We start from the raw sequence: 23,265 nt of genomic DNA on the forward strand, positions 1-23,265 counted from the left end.
AATCCAAAGACAACAGTACCTGTGGCTGGCACAAGGCAAGTCTCCCTCCCCAGGCTGCCCTGTAACTCATTGCATGAGTCTGTTCTATTCTATTCTTTTTTTTTTTTTTTTTTTTTAGCTATACTGAATCCTGCCAATGCTAGACTCTGCCTGCTTAAGCCCTCTGGAAGGGCTCTGCCACTGCTGTTCTCTGGGCTACAGTTTTGTCACCGCTTTATGCCCAGCTACCTGGTTTAGAGGGGAAAGGTGGGAGGCTAATTCTTACTGAGTGTCCACTGCACCAGTCTTTTTAGGTGGAGCAAGCCTTCTCATCCATCATGGTGTATAAGCATTATTATTACTCTTCTCATATTCTTATTCCCATTTACAGATGGAAATCACCAGCTCTACCTCCACTGCTGGCTTAAACTGCCTTACCTCAGGGCTTGTCTGAGATGGAAATGGTGTTGTGGGCATCTGTGCCCTTGAATGGTCCTGCAGTCAAATGGAGGAGCTTTCAAACAAGAGTGGACCCAGCCCCATACCCAGCAATGAAAGCAACCACAAAAATGAAATAATGTCAAATGTCTGTAAATTTCAAAGATCTTTCTGCTTTACCCTTTAGATAAATTTCTATCAGACTATGGAGAAAACAAATGAAACAACCTTCTGCCCATGGTAGGCAGAAGCCTGAATCATTCAGGCAATAACCTCCCTCTGTTGTCACTGGCACTTCCAAAGTCCTCTCGCCCTGTAAGGACCAGGGGAAAATGCTTCCCTCCCTGTAACCTTCCCTGGCTCTCCAGTTATAGGTTGGGGATGATGTTCCCCTATTGCTGGGCCCTAACCCAGAATGTGACTGTATTTAGAGACAGGGCTTTTAAAGAGGTAATTAAGATAAAATGAGAGTATATGAGTGGGCCCTAATCCAACATGGCAGCTGTCCCTATAAGAAAAGGAGATTAGGACATGTAGGCACATACAGAAGAAAAAACCATGTGAAGACGAGAAGGAAGCCATCTACAAGCCTAGAAGAGAGACCTCAGGAGAACCCCACCCTGCTAACACATTGATCTTAGATTTGTAGGCTCCAGATCTGTGAGGAAAGAAATCTCTGCTTCAGCCTCTGTGGTATTCTGTGGTAGTCTATCATGGTGACCTGAGCAGACTAACACCCTCATAGCCAGAGCCTTCCCCATCCCAAGTGGAGGTAAATTTCCCTTCACCAGATGTTCACATTATCGTACTCACAAATGTTTATGTTGTCTTTTCCTACAAAGAAGAGAATGCAATAGATGTGTACAGTACAGACCCAAGTGGAGATGAGGGTAAGGGCTTTTAGATAAAGAAAATTTTAGGTCTCACTTAAACAGATCCAAAATTATCTTTGCCTCATCTTTTTGTGTGTTTGTTTGTTTGTTTGTTTGTTGGATTATTTTGTTGTTTGTTTATGAAGGTTTCTCTAGCTAAGTGACCTTCACTTAAGTTTTCTCATATGGAATTGGAGATGATCACACCAGTCATTAAAACCTGTTGTAAGTATGAAGATGTGATAGAGTATACAAGATACCTCACAGAGCACTAGGTGCTCACCATACAGACTCAGTTAATGCTGATTTGTTTCCCCCCTTTTTTTTTTTGTCCTCTCTGAGAGTCTCTGAACGAAGGTATTCTTATACACCATCAAGCATATTGCAAAGGGTGGTTATGTTGCCCTAGAAAAACACCACCAACCGGAGGGACTTAAATAACAGAAATGTATTATCTCATACTTCTGGAGGCTGGAAGTCCAAGATAAAGGTGTCAGTAGGGCTGGTTTCTCCTGAGGACAAAGAGGAAGAATTTGTTCCATGCATGTGATGGTTAATTTCGTGTCAACTTGACTGGACCACTAGGTACTCAGATTAAACATCATTTCTGGGTGTGTGTGTGTGTGTGTGTGTGTGTGTGTGTGTGAGAGAGAGAGAGAGAGAGAGAGAGATGGTGTTTAGGATGGGAAGCAAGTTGCCCTCCCTGATGTGGGTGGACCTGAATAGAACAAAAGGTGGAACAAAGAGAAATTCACTCTCCTCTTTTTTATGTTGTCACAACATTGAGCTGGGGCATCTCATTTCACCTTTTTCTCACCCTAAGATTGGGATTTACATCCTTGACTCCCTTGAGTCTCAGACCTTTAGACTCAAACTGAATTATAACAATGACTTTTCCTGAGTCTCCAGCTTTTCAGGTGACAGATTTCGAGACTCTCAGCCTCCATACTAGCATGATCCAATTGCTCATAATAAATATCTTTTATGTAGACAGATATATGTATACATACATCATATATATGTGTATATCCTATACAGATATCCTATTGTTTCTGTTTCTTTGCAGATCCCTAACTGACAGAATGCCTTCTTCCTGGTTTCTAGTGGTTCACTGGCAATCTTTGGTTTATAGGGGCAGTACCCCAATCTCTGTCTTCATCTTTACATTGTGTTCTCCCTATGTGCATGGCTCTTTGTCCAAATTTCCCCTTTTTCATAAAGACACCAGACATACTAGATTAGAGTCACCCTAATGACCCCATCTTACCTAATTATATCTGACAAAAACCTATCTTCACATAAAATCACATTCTGAGGTGACGGTGGTTAGGATTTCAATTCATGAATTGAGGGGAGGGTACAATTCAATCCATGACACTTGTTTTCCAATTGATGCTAGAATCCCATTTACAACCTCTCTGTGCCTACCTTCATTTGGTTTAAGTGATGAAACTCTACCTTCCCAGACAATCGTTCTATCTATGGATGACTTAAAACATCATTATGTTTTCCCTATAATTCTAGCCCTCATGGACACAGAACATACCATTTTTTCCCTTCTGATTCACTGAAAAAGTTTGAAGAAAAATGTTCTTTGCTAAAAATCCCAGCTCCTTGAAGTCTTACATCACAGACATAATTTACCTTGGCTGACCATGAGAATCACCTGGAGACCTTTAAACAAAACCTAGCACCCAGAACCCATTCAGTCTAAGCACATCAGAATTCCCAGGTGAGGAGCCAAAGGATCAGTTTGCTAGTCATTGCTTTGCAGGTAATTCCAATGTATAGCCAAGGTTGAAAATACTGATCTGTTAAGATCCTGGAAGTTTATCTCAACTCTGCAGATAAGAAAACTGAGAGCTGGGAGCATATTTTGTGGTTTTGGAGTCCAGTGAATACAACATACTAGGACTATAATCATTAAAAGATTGGGAAACCCTGCATGAGGTTATGTCAAATATTTCTTCCTGATTTCAAGCATGTATATTTAAGAGGCGACATGGACCATCTGTTTGTAATTCAGTGACACTTAAGTCTTCATTGGAATACTATTTTGTAAAAAGCTTGCTGGTGCCTCAGGACCCTATTTGAAAAGACCTGGTTGCTCAATCTGGTAGCTGAGTGTCTTGGGTTGGGTTCCACAGGCAAGCAGAATTGAAAGGCTTAAGGATCTAGCCCATGTCCCAACATGTACTACATGAGTAGAAAAGTCCAGAATAGCTCATTTCTTTATTTTTAGGACTGAGGATAATTTCAATGGTTGTACTTTTTGAAAGGTGTAGAGAACTGTGAATCTCAACGGTCCCTTTGTCCTTGTCACATGGTATCTCCTTGGAGTTTTAGGATCAAGCCCTCCCTCATTCTGTCTGTCTGTCTGGCTCTCTCTCCCATTTTCTCTCCTCTTCTTTTTCTGTCTCACCGTGAAGTCTTTAATCCATTTATCAAAAACTAAACTGATTTGTGCCAGGCTCAATCTTAGAGAAAGCAGACAAAAATGACTAGTTATGATAAAATCTGAGCCAGACGAAGCCCAGTTACAAAACAAAATAAATGCTTCAAGGTAAGAAATAAGTTCCGGAACACAAATAGCTCTGAGGGAAACACATAATGATGGAGATCATCACGAGATTTTGTAACTCACATGGAAGAGAACATCTAATCCAGTTCTCTCACTTTATAGATGAGAGATGGGTGCCAAGAGTGTGAGACACAACAACTTACTCAAGATCACACAGAACAGTGTTGACACATCTGGGGCAGAAGCAGGGTCCCCTGCCTCCCAGTCTGGGGTTTTCCAAATACCATCCTGCTAGGAGATGCCTGGATAGAAATAAAAATTAAATAGGAGGGTGATTTGCTTTCTTTTGCTTCAGTAGCCTTAGCCTGTAGCACCACCAGCCTTTGGTATAAAAAAGGATAGTTTAGCTGGCAATCAGTGGGGAGGGGGCAGAAGCTGATCAAAAGCAGGAGTCAGGCAATGATAGAATGGCTCAAGGTGAGGGCCTGGTTTGGAGTCTGGTAGGTCAGGTAGGAGTGCAGGAGAGCTGCTCTATACCCACATGGGTGTGACAGGGCCAGCTCTGCATTACTCGACCATGGTTTCTAGCCCCAGCTATGCATTACAATGGCCCAACAAGATGTTTCAACAATCCTGTTCCCCAGAATCTGTTCCACCCTCAGTAATTCTAATTGATCAAAAATAGGGCCCAGAAATTACCATGATTTTACAGCTTCCATGGTGAGTGGTTGTACAGTGATTGTGAAGGTGAGAAGTAGTGTGAGGAGGAACAGGCACATGACAGTGGGGATGGACAGCAGAAGAGGCTGTAGGCAGACATGAGACAAGCCAGAGGAACTCATTAACCAGATGAAGAGTGAGGGAAGAGGAACTTCTGGCTCCAGTGGCTTGGCAAATGATGCGCCTACTCTTTAGACTGTAGAGAACGCAGGGTTCAAAGCAGCTTTGACAAGGGTGCTGATAACTTCACATTTAGACCTGTTGAGTTGGAGATGTCCATGAAACATTGGGGTAGAGTCTATAGTCACTGGCCCTGTGAAGGAGCCAGGAGCTTAGCAAGCAGAACATTGGAGAATGCTCTATGTTACTATTTATGAGCTCTGACCCCGACTCCAGGCAAGAAATGAAGTTTCTATCTAGGAGAAGGGCAGCAACCAGGTCGTTGCAAGCTCTGCAAACATAAGCATGCTCACTGCTGCTCTGACCCTGCCTCCTACAAGATGACAGCACCAGGGCACGCCATTCCCCACTCCAGGTTTCTTGCCACCCCAGGGCTTAGCCTCACCAGAGTTACCTGTGATATGGGACATGTCAGGTTACTAGGAACTAGGAACATCAGTGAGGACCTATCTTATCCTGGAGACCTGAGTACATGGGGAGGGGAGGGGAGAGAAGAAGGGAACATCCAGGATGTGGGACAGCCAGGGAGTAGGCAGTGGGAAGGGAAAGCAGGAACTCTCTATGAAAGCATTCCATTGTATGTAGGTAGCTCTGAAGGGAGGAAGAAACAGATATCAGTAACACAAATGTCAGGAACTGGAAAAAGATACAAGTATAGCTCCACATACTGTTCTCACCAAAAAGTTAAGCAAACAACTGAGTCTTACATCATGGCCTAGATATCAACAAACATGGCTGAGGCCAGACCACCAACGAGGGCTCTCCCGGCTCTGGTAGCCCTCCTGTGTTCCATAGCCAAAGCTGTCCTGCTTTGTTTGGGTGAATGTGGATCTGGACAAGAACAGGGAAGCCAGCTCAGCAAACATCTCCTGAGCCCCTGAGGGAAAAGAGGGGGTCCCTTACCAGGAAGGCATGTGCATTTGCAATTCAATTTCTCTGTGCGTGGCTGCAAGAGACAAAGTCCCCGATGGAGTCTAACCTTCACACATCCCATCTTGAAGTTCATAAAAGGAAGAATGGAGACCTCTCCGAGCTTGGAGACTCTCTAACAGCTCCACCTGACCTCAAGTTCAGACCTTTCCATATTTAATCCCCATAAAATCCTCACCAGAGTTTTGTTACCTATTTTGACTAGGGTGACCTAAGCCATGACTGGGGAATAAGGGATGGGACATAGGTACATCTGGATGACTCCTGGATGCCCATCAATTGTAGTACACTTTTTCCCACTTCCTAAATAGGTGGACACTTCTATAGCCTGAGATTTTTCCCGGACTGCCCTGCTTCATGTGTCATTCTGGACTTACCAAAGGATATTTGTTGATTTGTCAAGGGATGAAAAAATAATACACCAAATGCTTTGGAACCCCAAATTTAAGTTTGAGCCTTACTGTTCACTGGTCTGATAATTACAAAGCACATACTTCTCCTTCCGAATAGCAATTTTCTCTTCTAAATCGTAGGGATAATAATACCTACTTCATTTTTTAAAAATTAAACACCAAAATTTTCCCAGTGTGCTAAATTTGCTAGTTTGGGCTAACTGTCTTTAACATTAACTAGGGAACAAAGAAACTACCTGAATATTGGACTCTAGTCCCCCCCCCAAAATATGTATTATCTTAGTGTTGGTTTTGAGGAGATATACTTGGGGGTTTATATTTGGATATCTGGAAGAGTTAGCAATTTAATCTGATGGTAACTAATTCCACTGTCATGAGGTAATAGCACCATTGACTAGTGAAATGCAAATATAAGATTATCCCTGTAAAATTGAGCCTTGATAATGACTTGGCGTGCCTGTCCATGCATGCCTTCTCCCTGAGATAAGCAAAAACAGCCAAACAATGAACCCAGTAGGGTGTATTGGTGAGACCTACAGGCTTCGGTAATACAGGGGAAAAGGAACCTATCAAAGTTCTAATTCAGATGAAGATTTGTTTCTCCAGCTTAGGTCTAAAGAAACCTGGGAAAGCCAGCGGTTCTGTGATCTCTACACTCACCTATGCTATGGGTCCAGCTGCTTGCTTTATAACCTCGTTTTTATTAGACTTCCATATTTCATCAAAATCTGCCTAGATAATTTGTAATAATAAGCACGGACAGAGATAGGGAAAGCCCTGCTTTGACTTCAAAGGTGTATGGCTCTTCCAGCCAGACGTTTTTGAATCTGGGTCAGGAAAGGCTGAGCAGCACTGATTTGGGGCTCTGGTCGGCTTCCTCTTGACTCACAGGGTGAGCGCTCTCTCTCTGAATGCAATAAACAGCCCGCTCCAGAGAACAATGCCCGCATTGTAGGAACCTCTGCCTTCTGAGCCTGAGCCTTCTCCACACCCAGCTATGGCTACGTGTGCCCAGTGAGCAGCAGAAATGCCCCTGGAGAGGAGACAGTGCATGCTAGTGTTTTCTGCAGCTCCTCTCCTGGCCTGTCTGAAGGAGTCTAATTGGATGCAGCTGGATTATCCCAGCACCCTGAACTTGAATTTGCTTGAGAAAGGTGGGAAAATCGATTCCTGTTGCATTTGGAGCCCCTGGGCTACGGAGACTCCTGGGATAATGACGGGCATCTCTCTGAAGTCACTGAGTGCATCTCTCTGAAGTCACTGAGTGCATCTGCCCCACTGCCGGGACTCAGCCGTGAAGTCATGCTTCAGGAACGCCTGCAGATCACACTTATCTCCAGCTGGAGACACTGCGAATAAAAATTAAGAAGAAGAAGAATAGTAATAATTTGTAGCATCACTTACTTCCCCAAATATTTCCCTTAGTATTATCTGTCGATTGACCATATTCAATCTGCTCTGAAAACAAGATGTTTTTAGACTAGGGTACACACATAGGAGGGGGTAACACGGTGGGAAGAGCATGATTTGGGGTAGAAATTCAACTCTGTGAGTTACCAGTAGTTAGACCTTAGGCAAGTCACTTAAAATATCTTGGCCTCTCTTTCATCTGGTTACAAGTGAGTATGTAGAAAAGTACACCACAAACTGAAACAAGAGATTATAAAAGATGTGATCAGATAGTAATGAAATTAGAGTTTTTCTTTACTGTGTTGTTTTGTTTTGTTTTGTTTTTGGTAGGTCAGAAATTATACAACTATGCGAATGTGTTTCTTTCCAAGCTGTTCCTTTAAGAGGGAAGAAAGCTTATTCCTATGGTATGGCAATCCTCAGGACACTTTTGATTTTGAAAAGAATGACTTATTTATGAAACACTTGACTTTGTACGATGTGATTTTTATAGTCACATTCTTTTGTGTTTATTTATTTGTATCCCCAATGGTAAGTCACTCCATTTATCTACTTACCTTGTCTTTGAATGGTTTTTGGCTCTTTACAAAAATCAAATCTCAAAGTTCAAAGATTTGGCATCAGTGAAGAAATAGTAAATTCTGTTCCTCCACGTCTTAAATTAGTCCCTTTCATATTGTGAGCAATAACCCTGCACAGATTCTATCTTTCCTAGTAATCTCCTCTATAGGAGATAGAATTTACATTAATTCAATGCCTAATGGATGCCATGCTCTATGTTAGGCATATAACACGCATACTTGATTTTATCACCATAATAATATTGGAAGTTGGTAATGTTAGACACCAAAACACGGATATTTTAACCTTTCTCACCCACCAGATCAATAGGGAGCTAGAATTAGACCCCAATTCTCTGAGTTCAAAGTTTGCCCCTCCTTCCACCATGCCTGACTTCTCCATCTGTGTGGGAATATAACCAACCTCGTCATTTTGTAGTCAGACATCCCTTCTTTATTTGCTCATTCAACTGCATTCGCTAACCCCTTCCGTGAATGTGGTCCTGAAGGTGGCCTATGAGACACCCAGATCTCTATGAGACACACGGACTTCTCTGGCTCCGTATCTCCAAAGTGTCCCATTTCCCCAGTGACTCAAACTAAGTACCATAACAGCGTCACATCTTTAATGATTGCTGGAACTGAACGGGATGCAAGATTAATTCCTTACATGCCACAAATCAATAATGCTTTGTCCTCGGACTAACCATAATGACACTATAACTGGACCCAGGTAAGACCAAAAAGATCTAGTTCAGAACTTACATCTTTGTTACCTCTCATCCTAGATGCATACAGATGTATGTAATTTTAGAAAGTTGTGCCAAAACAAGGATGTCTCAAACTGTGTTTGCCCTTGAGCTTTCATTAATATTGAAGATGTAATTCTGTGGATCAAAAGTAATACAACTTATCTCCCACCTTGAGCCAAAGTGGAATAACAGGACTAGAAATACCTTCTCACTTGAAAAATATAAAAGTCAGACTAACAAAATACATGAGAAAATGGTTTACAAGTGTACATCAGGCAACAAATGACAGGTATCAGTAAGAGACAGAAAACAAATGACTTTAAGACTTATATAAAGATACCGTTATCGAGATAGCATGGTATTAATGCAAGTATAGAAAGACAGATCGATAGAACAGAACAGAGTCCAGAAATTAACCCACACAGAGTTGGATAATGGATTTTCAACAAAGATGCAGAAGCTATTCAGAAGGAAAAGGATAGTCTTTCCAATAAATGACGCTGCAGAAATTTGATGCCCACATGCAAAAATAAAATAAGATAAGCTTAGATCTATGTCTTGCACCATATACAAAAATAGCTCAAAGTAGATTACTGACTTACATTCAAAGGCTAAAACTATAAGCTTCTAGAAGAAAACCTTTGTGAGCTTGATTTGAGCAAAGCTATGACATTAAAAACAGCATCTATAAAATAACAAATTGATAGGTTGGACTTCATCAAAGTTTAAAACTCCTGATCGTTGAAAGACCCAGTTAATAAAATAAAAAGAAAAATCCAGGAACGGAGAAGAAAATTTACAAAGTACATATCTGGCAAATGACTTGTCTCCAGAATGTGTAACAAACCTTCAAAACTCAATATGTACCACAAAACTCGAGCAAATATTTGAATGGCTCTTGGCTGAAGAAGGTAGGAGCACATGGAAAATAAGCTCTGTATCATTAATCATTAAGGGAATGCAAATTAAAACCATAGTGAGGCACCATTGCACCCCTTTATTAAAACCGTTAAAATTAGAAAGAACGACCATATCAAGTGTCAGTGAGGACATGAATCTCTCACATACTGCTGGTGAGGTCAAATGGCGAAACCACGTTAGGAGGTGGTATCATAGGTATATCTACCATTTGACCCATTCTATTCTTACTTACCTCCCTAAGAGAAAGGAAAGTATATGTCCATACAAAGAGCTGTTCAAAAATTTTCACGGCAGCTTTATTCGTAATAGTTCAAAAGAGGAAATAATACTAATGCCAATAACAGGTGAGTGGATAAACAAATTATGGTATATTCATACAATGGAATAAAAAGAACAAAAATATTGCTATGCTATGGATGAATGTGAAAATAATGATGCCAGCGGAGAGAACATAGCATAAGAAGTGCATGCCGTGTGATTCCATTTAGTTACTATTCTGAGAACCATGAATGAACATACAGCCAGAGGAAGCATGGCAGTGTAGGAGTGCAAAGAAGCAGGAAGAAGGAGTCTGGGTGGCTTAGCTAGGTAAGTGTCTTCCTTCAGCTCAGGTCTTGATCTCAGGGTTGTGGGATGGAGCCCTGCATCCAGCCCCAAATACAGCTCCACATCAGCCCCACATGGGGCTCCACATCAGGCTCAGCTTCTCCCCCTCCCTTTGTCCTTCTCCCCACTCTCTCTCTCTCTCTCTCAAATAAATAAAGAGAATCTTTTTTAAAAAGAGAAAAAGAGAGAAGCAGGAAAGAGTGATGACAAAGAGGCACAAGGAAACTTTGAGGGGGGTGATGGATATGGTCATTATTTTGACTGCAGTGATGGTTTCACGAGCATATACATCTGCAAGAACTTATCAAATTCTTTGTTGTAAATACATGTGCTTAGCTTGTTGTAAATAAAAATAATTAGTATGGTTTTTAAGAACAGTTCTACTTAGAAGTGCAATCAATCTTTTAAAAATCACATTTCCCAAGGACTAAAAAAAAAAGTGTTTTTCTGATGAAATATTGATTAAATTGTCCAAAATAAGCCATAGGCTATGAATGTGAGGCAGTGACGCTTGTCCTGGTTGGTATCACAGCTAGACAGCCTGAAGGAAAAACAGTGACAGCTCAGCCAAACAGAACTCAGTAGAGTGGAAAGTCCCACCAAACCCAAGTGTCCCTTGTAACTATTTTACAGTGGGAGGAAAGGCAGCCCTTTTTAGCTCCTTAGTGTGTATTTTTCAAAACTTGGAAGACCCTGCTGTCTTCCAAAACCACACAGGTGAAACTGACCTAAGCGTAGATGGGCAGAACAGGAAGTGACCGAAATGGAAAAGCTGCAATATATCCAACTATCAACTAAAACCAGAGGGAAAGATGGAAGAGTTTTGCTTCCTTTGGCCACATGATTTGGTGGTTCCCACTGGAGGTGCAGAAGGGCTTCCATATTTGATCATGGGGTGGGACACTTAGATTGGAAAGGCTGGGGAATCCCCATCCTACCAACCCCAGACTCAGGGCAGAAATAAAACCAAACCCTGGTACTTGCTTCTTTCCTCTGTCTCTGCACATTCATCCAACACTGAGAGATACCAGCAAGCCTTACGCTATCCAAGGCAGGCTTCACAACACCTGGGTCCTGTTCTCCATCTTTCACTTTTTCCAAACTTCTCCTTCTTGACCCTGGACAGTTCTGTTTTGCCCTCTCTTGGTTTCTCTTTTCCTTTTCTCCTTCCTTACTTTTCTTCTTCCTTATACTCTGCTTCAAAAGGTCTTTGAACAAATCAGAAAATACATAAATTAAGTCTATGAAGATCACTTTGTCAGCAAGGATTTGCTAAGTGGCTCCCATGTCCCCAGAAACTAAAATAGGCCCTGAGGGGTGGGGGTTGGGAGCAAGGGAAGAACAAGTCCCTTAAAAAACTTACTGTAAACTGAAGGGACAAGTTTGAACTGATGCAAGATGACCACATGTGCTAAAAGCAAATATATATATATAAATCAGTGCTGGTGAGAGCCCATTGGAAAGGGCCAAGAGCCATGCCCCTTAAGCATCCAGGGAAGAAAATAGCATTTCAATTGGCCTTTGAAGAAAGAGGAGGAGTTCATCAGTCCCAAAAGAGGATGGTCAGAAAAAATGGGGGCATTTTGCAGCCACACAAACACAAAACAGATAGTGGTAAATGGAAATTTCTTTGATTCACAGTAAGAAATACACTCTGGTTGGAATGGGGCATGAGGATGGACTTTTGGCTAGAGCAGCCCTGGTATGCCAAGTAAATGCCTACACAATCTAGGGCCTGTGCAAGCTGCCAGCTCAGGGACCCTAGTTTGTTTTTCTCCAGGAAAGGGGAGAGGGGTTGTCTTACTTACCTCTAATCTTGGCTCTAACTCTGGGATCTAAAACACTTGCATGTGTCAGCAATGGAGTCTCTGGTCTTTCTGGTGCGTGCGTGTACCCATCAGCCTGGTAAGCTCATTTTATCTTTCAAGAGTATGAATGATAAACCATCTCTCTCACACATAAACAGAATTTATAAGCAAATCTCTCCCCTGAAGCCAAAGCAGGTTTTGGCCCAAAGCCCGGCCTGTAGGTGTAGTCAAGGATAAAGAGAGGTGACCTAAAAGTGAATATTTTCAACAAACAGTGCAGTGAAAGGAAATAGATTTGACATCCACACACTTCAGCCAGCCCCGTTAAATGTGGACCCCAATGCAACAGGCATACAATAGAGAGAACTGTTCACCCCACGTGTCCCCCTTCCCCCTTGCTCTCCAGGAGGGTACATGACAGTAGATGATTCAGCAGAAGACCTACCAAGAACTGCAATCTGGTCAACAGCTTTATCTCAGGTTTGTGCCTACTTTCCATGTCCCATCCTGTGGGCTCAAGCACCAGCCTTCCCTGCTAGGATGCAGACTGGCACGTGGTAGAATTGGGATTCCCAACTTCCACTGGCTAGAAGAGAAACCTTCTTAGAGGCTTCAGGAGTGGATTCCAGACCAAGTCTTGAAGAGAACTGAAGACTCTTAGTGTCACGATAGCTTCTAGGAATCGGTGTGAGAAAGATAGAAAAGCAGGGGTCATGGAATCAGTGAGGGATTTCCCATTCTGCTCTTTCCTGGTCGAACAACGCTGAGCAGGATGGTTTCCTACTCTGCATCTCCTTTTCAAATGGGAATAAAAATATCTAGCAGAAAGCATCGCCGGAAGGACGGGAGGTAACGCATGGGAAGGGTTTGGCATGGTGCCTGGTACATACTCAGCTCTCAGTGAGCGAGTCTAGGATAACGTATCCACTGCATGAAGCCTAGCCTGTGTCTCTCTGGTGACATATAGTAAAGGCATATATCAAGTGGAGTTAGGATTACAAAACAAATTTTCAGTCAAACTGCCTTTGACAATCATTTACGGAGGTCCCAGGGCAGGGACCAGCATAATCCTTAATAACTCCCACACAGTCAACATAACCAGTGTTTTGTTTTGTTGTTTCTGACCCAGGAACATAACAGATTACCACTTGATTTGGTTTGACCACCAGATAGAGTAACTGGTTTATGTTTTAAGACAATATTCTACCCAGTTGTTTTTCAAGAGGCATGCAAACGAGATGAGGCACCATCGGGGTGGTATGGCCGTAGGCATGCAATCAAGGCAGCTAGCAGAAAGAAGAGGAGATTCTTTGTTTCCTCATCTGCCAAAGGATAGCAATTCCATATTAGAGGCCTGTCCTCCTTACAACTTTATCGTGAGGGTCAAATAAGAAAACGTGAGAAGAAAAACGTTTTCGACTATAAGACACCTGCTAGTGAAAAACACGAAGCAGATCTCTCTTTCTGTGGCGGAAGGGGGCACCCCAGAAATTCCAGATGACAATAAAAAAGATGATTTGAAGATTTGAAATGCAACGGGTGCTACAAGTCACCTTTCATGATGGCTCAAATTCAATTCTGTACACAAAGGCCTGGGGGATTTAAAGACGCCCCATCTGATCACAGATATCCAAGCCTGATTTTGCCTAAGGAAAATGGAACTGGACTGCTTGTAGTGAATTCTTCCACATGGGCAGAGAATTATCTGCCTGCAGGTTGGAGTCAAAGAGAACGGAAGAGCAAGGTCAAGTTAACGTAACACAAATCACCTCTAGCTGATTAAAAAAAAAAAAAAAAAAGCATAGAGAACTGTTCTTATCTCTTGAAGCTACCATTTTTATCTCATGTCTAATCTGTAGGGCTTTGTTTTTGGTTTTTGACATATAATAAATCCACATGCATCTTAAGTGAGGGAGTTTTAAAATCACTGCCAACGAGACGATGTTAACGGAGTTGTCACTAACGGAACATTCACCAACTTGGACTTAACTGTTCACATGGTTTTCGCTTCTGTATCTAGAACTCTATCTGTACAATAGAGTTACCACGTGCCAAGTAATTCCACTACTGGGTATTAACCCAAAGAAAACAAAAACACGAATTCAAAAAGATACACACACACTCACACTGTATTTTTTTTACAGCATTATTCACAGTAACCAAGTTGTGGAAGCAACTCAAGTGTCCATCTAAAGAAGAACAGATAAAGAAGATGTGGCATGTGTATCTATACAATGAAATATTGCCACTTGCAACGGCATCTGGGATCTAGAGGTTACGATAAGCCAGTCAAAGAATGACGAATAATTTTGCTCATGTGGGGAATTTAAGAAACAAATGAGCAAAGAAAAAAAAAAGACAAACAAACAAAAATTAGATTCTTCACTAGAGAGAGTAAACCAGTGGTTGTCAGAGGGAAGAGGGGATAGGTGAACCAGGTGAAGGGAATTAGTGTGATGAGTGCTGAGTCAACTATGGAATTGCTGAATCACTATACTGTACACCTGAGACCAATAGAAAACTGTATGTTAACTACACTGGAGTGTAAAATGAATACATAAGCATTTCAAAACATGGCTCTTTCAAGAAGTCTAAAATAAAAATTCGGAGTGATAAAGAAGCATCGCGTTACCATGTAATGATCGCATTTCCCCCTCCTCCTGCTCCTCCTCCTGCATCCTGGTGGTTCATAAGATGCTGGTGTTTCTTGTACTTGGCGTGTCTAGGTAAGGTAAGATGCAAGCAGTCCTACAGAGGGGACGTAGCTGAATTACACTACGCTTGAAGACTCTCCAATGTCCTCCTCAGCCTGGTTCTGGCGCGAGGAACAGCTTCTCATTACAATCTAGCTTCCCCAGCACCTGTCATTAAACCGAGAGGCTAGAGGAACGGTAGACGTGAGGGTGTTTCTCAGCATACAGCAGATGCAAGAGAGCCTGGTTGATGCTTCTGTCGCATGAAGATTTGATCGGCTGGTTTGAGAACCCTGAGTCTGATCACTAAAGGGTGCTTCTGCAAAATGCAACATCTCAACTGGGAAATCTGTGCAAAGGATGCCAAACCACGGTGATCTCATCTCATTCTGTCCCAATACAAGTCTGTGCCTGGGCAGCCAGCCTGGCTCCTACAGGAGGACACTGCTGTCCTCTGTCTGTCTGTCTCTTTCTCTGCCTATCCACTCCTGTCCCAGCACCTAGCACGACCTCCTTGCACTGACTCTCCATTACTTGTCAGTGCTGCACTTTTCTTGCAGACCTGGTCCTTGCCCTCCCCTGCTCTGGTGGCAGGAGGTCTGGCTCCATCTCCATTTCTCAGGTCCTTGTGCAGCTGTTTCAGCTTGGGTTCAACCAACACGAGGGGATGCTGAGAGACGAGAGGCTGAGAAGGGCAAAGAACATTTTTTTCCCTTCTCTCTGTCTCAAAATCTGTCCCCAACAGCAGCACCTTCTGTCTGCTCTGTGTCTTCAGCTCCCCCAGGGAAGCTCATCCTGGATTCAGCTCCTGCCAGGTGACCCCAGGTGACCCCAGTCCTCTGCTGCTGGTTGCACCACCTCCTGTCTTTGTCTTGCTGACAGAGGAGTGAAAGGAGTTTACTGCCATCCTAATTTCTGTATTGCTTCTCTGGGATCTGGTAAACTTGTCAGGCTTTGTCCCTGTACAACCAACTTCCAGTAACACATGCATCTGTACCCTGATGTAATTATGAACTGCTGGAAGCCAAGAGCCCCACCCCATATCTTTGTGCATGTACATTTGGGTGGGTACTTGGTAAATTATCGTCCAATTGAATCAAAAATTCCCTGGCATTGAAATTTTATGTGACCTCTAGAAAAACTAAAAAACTGATTGGCCTGACAAGTCATTCTTTTATTTAGCATTGCTTCCTTTTTACTTTTCTAATTCTTAATTGTAGTAAAAGACATGTATTATAACGTTTACCATCATGAGCATTTAAGTGAGAAGTCTTTCACTTTAAGTGGAGACTTTTCTTCTATGGTTAAACCAAGACTTGATTTAAGAAAACTTCAAGGTCATGCCTTTCCCAGGGGCACAGGTGTCTATAAAATCATGACCTTTGAAATCATCACTGAGCCTACCTGAGCACCTAGTAGGGACATTAAAGAGAGGACTTACAGTCTTCACCACTAATCTCCACGATGCCTAGTACCAGTCCCATTTTACAGCTGAGGGAATCAAGGTTCAGGGATGATGGCTAAGTACTCCAAGTTCACATACTTAGTGTATAACTGAGACAACATGTAATTCATTATGTCTCCTACTTGAAAAACTATTAAGAATCAAGTCTTTGTTACAAATGGAAAGCCCAAGGCCCATACCAAGACAATCTAATTTAGCACATCAGAAGTTTATTCACACCCTGGTTTCTGATACAGGTGGTTCCTCAGTCACACCCTGAGAACTACTGCACCGGAACATAATGAAAATGTATCTGTGTTAAATGAGTTTCTTGATGCATTCCCAGACCCTAGCCAAGGCCCTGGTTCTTAACCAATGATCAATAAGTAATTGCAGAATTGATAAATGAATGAATGAGTGAACGTTAACTTAGCCATTTCTTTTTTAATTTAAATCCTAAACATTTTCTATTACTATTAGCTCGCTCTCATTTTAGACCCCACGTCAATGCTTATTCATTTATTAACTCATCTGGTGAGTTTTTGATTAACTCTTACCATATAATTTGTCAATGCTCGATCCTGGGGAATGTACAAACATTCATCAAATATTCAAGACATAGGCTCTATCCCTCAGAGAGTTTCAATTATTTCAATGGAAGGGACCAATCAAGTAAGGACAACAGAGATCTACGATAGCATGTTAAATGGATATCATCATAGATCTCCGTGCTGCCAATGAATTAGGACCACAAAGAAGGGAGTGACCCATTTTACCTCGAGGAATGAGGTTAGAGAAAGATCACACAGAAAAGGCAGTGCCCATGATATATCTCAACAGACGGATGTCTGTCGGTCACATGTAGGGTGGGCGGTAGCCTTGCCATGTGTAGGTACAGCTTAACAAGCCCCTAGAGATGCAATTGGCTTTGCAGAGCTTGGGGTCCCAAATGTGAATCTCACGTACCCACAGATACATAAAACCATCTAATGAAAAATCATTTAAATAGTGGAAATAGCAAAAAGATTGCCCTATCAGGGGCGCCTGGGTGTCTCAGTGGGTTAAGCCTCTACCTTCGGCCCAGGTCATGATCTCAGGGTCCTGGGATCAAGCCCTGCATCTGGGCTATCTGCTCAGCAGGGAGCCTGCTTCCTCCCTCTCTCTGCCTGCCTTTCTGCCCACTTGTGATCTCTGCCTGTCAAATACATAAATAAATCTTTAAAAAAAATTGCCTTATCAGTTTTGAGTGGGAGGGAGGACAGCTCCTCTGTTACAAACTATCCCTTTCCTCTCCCTGCTCCAAAGACTTACAGGAGTCTCCCCTTATCCACTCTTCTGTTTTTCATTCTCAATTACCCACAAGCAGGTGACTTCTTCTGGACACTACGTCACAACACCTATGTTGTTCCCTTCACTTCATCTCATCACAAAGGCATTTTTATCATCACAAGTCATCAAAAAACGATGAACACTGGACAACGAGCTATTTTGAGAGACAGAGACCACTTCCGTGTAAATTGTTCTCTCTTACTATTAAGGTTGTAAATTTCTTACTGTGCCTAACTTATAAATTAAACTTCTTCCTAGGTATGTATGTGTAGAAAAAAAAAAAAAAACACATTACATTTGAGATTTGGTACTATCCATGTCTTAGACATCCACGGGGAGTCTTGGAACATCCTCTCCAAGGATAACGAGAGGCTACTTACTGTGCAAAGTTGAAGGGGTAGAGGGTCCTTTAAGTATTTAAATGTTTAGTAAGTAAGTAGTTAAAGCTGGGATTCTAGGTCAGGGGTGACTAAGCCCAAAGGCCGGACTCTCAGTCCCAATATTAGCTCCATCTTCCAAGCAACTGGAGAGTAAGGGACGTAAGGAAACAAGACTCTTGTTCCAGCTTTTCCAGTATGTGGTCCCTGGGCTCTGCTTCAATGCAAATCCAAACATTCATCTAGTGAAAATCACGTGGATGACCTTAAGTTAGATGTTTTTTATCCTCGTCACCTCATTTGGTCCTCAGCATGTTTTTGAATCTTGTATGGTTTCCTTCATTCTATAGGTGGGGAAACCAGAGCTCAGAAGTAAAATGGCTTGTCCAGGACCACCCAGCTAGTAAGCAGCTCACCTCCACCTGTGGCAGAACTGGAACCGCTTGTCCTTCTTTTCTCCTAATGCCGAATCTGATGATGCCAGGACTATCTGAATAACAACGTCCACTGGTAGAGCACCTAGAGCTAGAAAGTAGTTTAGCCATGCCTCAGTTCCCTCTGCAACAGGATGCATTATCCCCTCCTATAGCAAAAATTATTGAAAATTAAACGTCAGTTGAGTTGGCAAGTCACACAGCCAAGAAACAGCTGGGCTTCTTAACGTAACTCACCTCTTACTTTAGCATGATATTTCATTTCCATATTTGGAAGAAATCCATTTATTTCTGGATTATCTTTATGTCCCCAGAGTAATATTTCAAGCATATCTATTTAATATGGAAAACTATTTTTGTTCATTCTGGAGTTAAAAAAAGCAGGGGCTGGTGGGGGCAACATTTAATGGATGAAATATTAGGTGAGCCAAAATCTGAGACCTTGTTTTTATTCTCTTAATTTGTTAGCAACCATGGCAAGTTTGAATTCTTTTGAGGGGGGAAAAAAAAAACAACAACATTTAAAATGGCCACAACATTAAACTTTCAAAATATTTGCAACTTTTTTCTATAAGCTTTAGTCTTACTCCTTAGTATTATCACATTTGACATAATTACACCCTGTAAATACCTCAAACTTGTAATGACATCCTTTCAAGAATTATTACTAATTATTATACTTGACATGACAAATTAAACATGTTGTTTGACGTAATTATACCAAATAATTCAAAATGCTAATTATGCTTAGAAATAGCAATTAGCATAATTAAGTTAAAAAAATAAGCTACTGTAAATTTTGCTACTGATTCAGTATCACAAACTGAAATTTTCTAGATTTTAATGAAGATTGACAGATGTGACTTATAAAATTATATCTTTAATCAAAATGATGAGATATTTTCAATGGCTTCAAGAGCCCTGGGAGAGACAATGAAAGAATAAAAGCTTGGTGGCTAGGGACTGTCTGAAGGGCCAAGTGTACATGATTAACATGTACACTCAAGTCTTTAGAGGTAGCCGGACTTGAGTGTGAGTTCCCACCTGGTCACCACTGACTGGGTAACTCCAGTCTAGAGATGCAGTGCTTTGAAATATTTGTCTTTTCCTCTACAGTTAGGCATTCTATTTGCCTCTAGGTCTGATGTAAATACTGGGATATTGAAGACATTTTAGCACCCTTGTGCTTATTGCAACACTATTTCCAACAGTCCAGAAATGGAAATGGCTTTAGTGTCTATCAAAGGATGAATGGATAAAGAAAATGTGGCACATTCACACAATGGAATAAAATTCAGCCATAAAAAAGAAGGACACTTTGCCACGTGACAACATGGATGAGCCTAGCGAACATCATGCCAAGGGAAATAAGCCAGTCACAGAAAGACAAATATCATACAAGTCCATGCATACAAGGCATCTAAGACAGCAAATGCATAGACTCTAAGAATGGAATGGTGGTTGCCAGAGGCTGGGGGAGGGGGAAATGGAAATTCACCAGTCAATAGGCATATAGTTTCAGTTCAGGGAAATAAATAAGTTATAGAGATCTACTGTGTAGCACAAGCCTATAGTCAACAATAGTGTATTGTACATTTAGTAATTCAAAGAGAGTACTTCTCATATCAAGTATTATTACCACAGCAAAAGATCTTTTTTTTTTTTTAAGAATAACCTAAGGACGTAAAGATATGAAGTGCCTGATATAGTGCGTGACCCCTAGGAAGGGCTCAATAAGCTCAGGTGTCCTAAATCTTGCTCATTAAAGTTAAAGATATATTGACTATAAAATTCCTAGGCAAACTGGAAACAAAAGGTGGAAATATATATAGATATAGATATAGATATAGATATAGATATAGATATAGATATAGATAGATATACACTGGTCTGAGGGACACCTGGATGGCTCCTCAGTTACGTGTCTAGTGTCTGAGATCACTTCAAGTCATGATCTCAGGGTCCGAGGATGAAGCACAAGGTCAGGCCCCATGCTCAGTGCTGACTGTGCTTGAGATTCTCTCTCTCCCTCTCACTCTGCCTCTCCCCTCACTCTCTCTCTCTCTCTAAAATACATAAACAAATCTTTAAAAAGAAAAAGAATCAATGATCTGAAACAGAAAGCAAACAATCTCTAATTTGTAGATTTGTGAGGACGTGGGATGGGGATATTTGTAAACGTGTGACTACTAGAGTGTCTGACACACAGTCAGCTCTGCACAAGTGATAGCTTCTTTTCCCTCTTAAGTAGATTTTTAAACTTGAAGCGGGATTGTTTCATAAGAGCCCAAGGTTAGTGAGTAAGTTAATACAAGATTTGAACTCAAGTCTGAGACTGACAGTCTCTTTGGGTTATGCTGTTCTGCCATGCATGGGGCTGCTTGGCCATGCCCCCGCCCCAACTGCCCATCAAGCCCACCCCGCCTCTTTCTCTTCTGGGTGTGTTCCATTGTCCTCTGTCCTGGCTCTAGCCACCCACGGGACTGTACTTCACAGACAATGTGGGGAACATATTCAAGCTGCCAGCCCTGTGGGAAGGTGATTAACATGTACACTCCTAATGCCAAATCAGCAACCCTGGGATGTCAAAGCCAGAGAGCCAGACACCACTTTTATTTGAATCTTGACAATTTTCTCCTTATTTGTAAAACACTATGATAAAATAACTTCTTGTCTAGGTGAGACAGCTTATCAGACATTTCATCAGGGAAGAATGACTGTCAAAGGCACTCATTTTTTTTTTCCAAGATAAAAAGACACAGAGGCAGAATCTTGTAGGATATAAATGAGCTGACGGGCAGGAACTCACTCCCAGAGGATGTTGGAGAAGGTCCTATCAGCTCAGGAGCTGGAGGCATTCGGTGCGTCTTGGCTTCTGCTCCAGGTCAGTTAGTGAGCTGGGAATGAAAGATTGGACCATTCAACCTACCTGAGACCTTGAACTCCACAATGCAGATGGGTTTCTACAGTCGAAGTGAGAGAAGAACAAAACAACATGAGCACACATTTTTAAAACCCAACTATGGGCAAGTTGACTTTTGCTCAGCACAGTGTCTTAGAGAGGGACGAGGTGAGGTTATTACACTGTTGAAAAGACACATTTCTGACAAGGTTATCCCAGGGACACAGCATGGAAAACATGGTGCAGAATAAGAATCAGGAGAAATGATTTAAATCCTAAGAAAAAGATATGGTGATTTAATCCATTAATCTTTAAGTGAGTCCACTAGGTACCCTTTACTCACTACTGACAGAGGTGCAAAGGTGTATGTGTGTGTGTGTGTTACAGTTCCCAGCCTGCAAGGAGATGATGGACTGGAGAGTACCCAGTTTCAGAGACAGATGTGATGGGACATTGGCTTTTTCCACTTCTACTGGGTGACCTTGGGAACGTTTCTTAACTTCTCGGAGTCTGAAGTTACTCAACTATAAAATGAATGAGGGTCAGACTGATGCATGCATCAGTCTTCCACAAGACTCATTTGGTTCCATTTCCTCCTAAGCCCTATCGTTCACACAGCAGCTTAAGCAAATATACTTGGTATTTATTCTTTGCCCATTTCCAATGCAGAAGCCCACCTTTTCTGGTTTCTGTGCGTCACTACGTGAAATGTCCCAATTACAGAAATGTTAAGTGTAGAACATAGAATCTGGAGGCAGAAAATTCAAGTTTTAGTGTGGCTTTGCCAATTACATGGCAGGTGGCCATGGAAGCCTCACTAATCTTCCCTGAGCTAGAGTCCATTATTTGTAGAATGTCAGACTATTAGCACACGGTGGGAGAGAAGAAGCCTGGGCACAAAGGTAGTAGACAGGACAGACCATGATATGACTCTAGCTGGGACCAACAGAGGCACCAGGGGGTAGAGACAAGATGTCACAGCAGGGAAGAATTCTGAAGAAAGATCAGGTAACAGTCCATTGATTGTTGTAGGGACCTGGGCAGAGGCGGAGGTCAAGTTTGGTTGGCAGGTCTGCATGCACAGAAGCAGCAGGGAGAGAAAGTCCAATGGGAGAGAGTGGGGAATGTCTGGGGACAGACACTGGGTTTTCTGTTCAGTGTGCTGAGTCATGAGATACTGGGTGCTCCATGGACGTCAATCCCTCAGGCTGGTTCAGTATCAGGGATGTAAGTGTGGATCATCTTCCCGTATGGGGTGATAGCCTGAGTGAGTTCTCCACAGCAGAGAAGGAAAAAGGGGGAGAGGAAAGGGGGCTGAGTTCTGGTACCTGCTGCCATGGGATGTGGGCCAAATGGAGTGAGTGAAGAGTGCAGAGAAGAGTAGGATGGTAGGAATGGAGAAACGGAAAGTAATAATAGGACACCAGGGTGGCTCAGTCAGTTAAGCATCTGCCTTTGGCTCAGGTCATGATCTCAGGTCCTGGGATTGAGTGCTGCATTGGGCTCCTTGTTTGGTGGAAAGTGTCTGCTTGCCACTTTCCCAGCTAACGCATGCTCTCTTTCTCTCTCTTTGTCTCTCTGACAACTAAATAAAGTCTTAAAAAAAAAAGTAGACAATTGCTATGTCAGGCAACTACTCCGTATCTACTACCGTAACCTAATTCCCATATAAATGTGCCATTTTCTCCTCCCATGGCCACTCTTTCCCAGTTTCTCAGCCTAGTGTAGATGGCACCTCCAGTTTTCTCTGATTCCAATTCCTTCAGATTTGCCTCCTGACATTTTGTGTCATGGCTCTCCTTTGTAGCTCTGGGACAACAAAACTCTGGATGGTTTCCCCTTCTAGGTCAGAGCTGGGAAGATAGTCGTAAACTCCACTACATCTCTAGTTCTGTGAAGAACCCACATACAGGAGGGATAAGTGTGAAGTGATATCTAGAGCATATTATTAATATAGCAGTGCTTGAGACAAAATG

Source organism: Mustela nivalis (assembly GCF_964662115.1).
Source record: "Mustela nivalis genome assembly, chromosome: 8".
NCBI classification, from domain to species: domain Eukaryota; kingdom Metazoa; phylum Chordata; class Mammalia; order Carnivora; family Mustelidae; genus Mustela; species Mustela nivalis.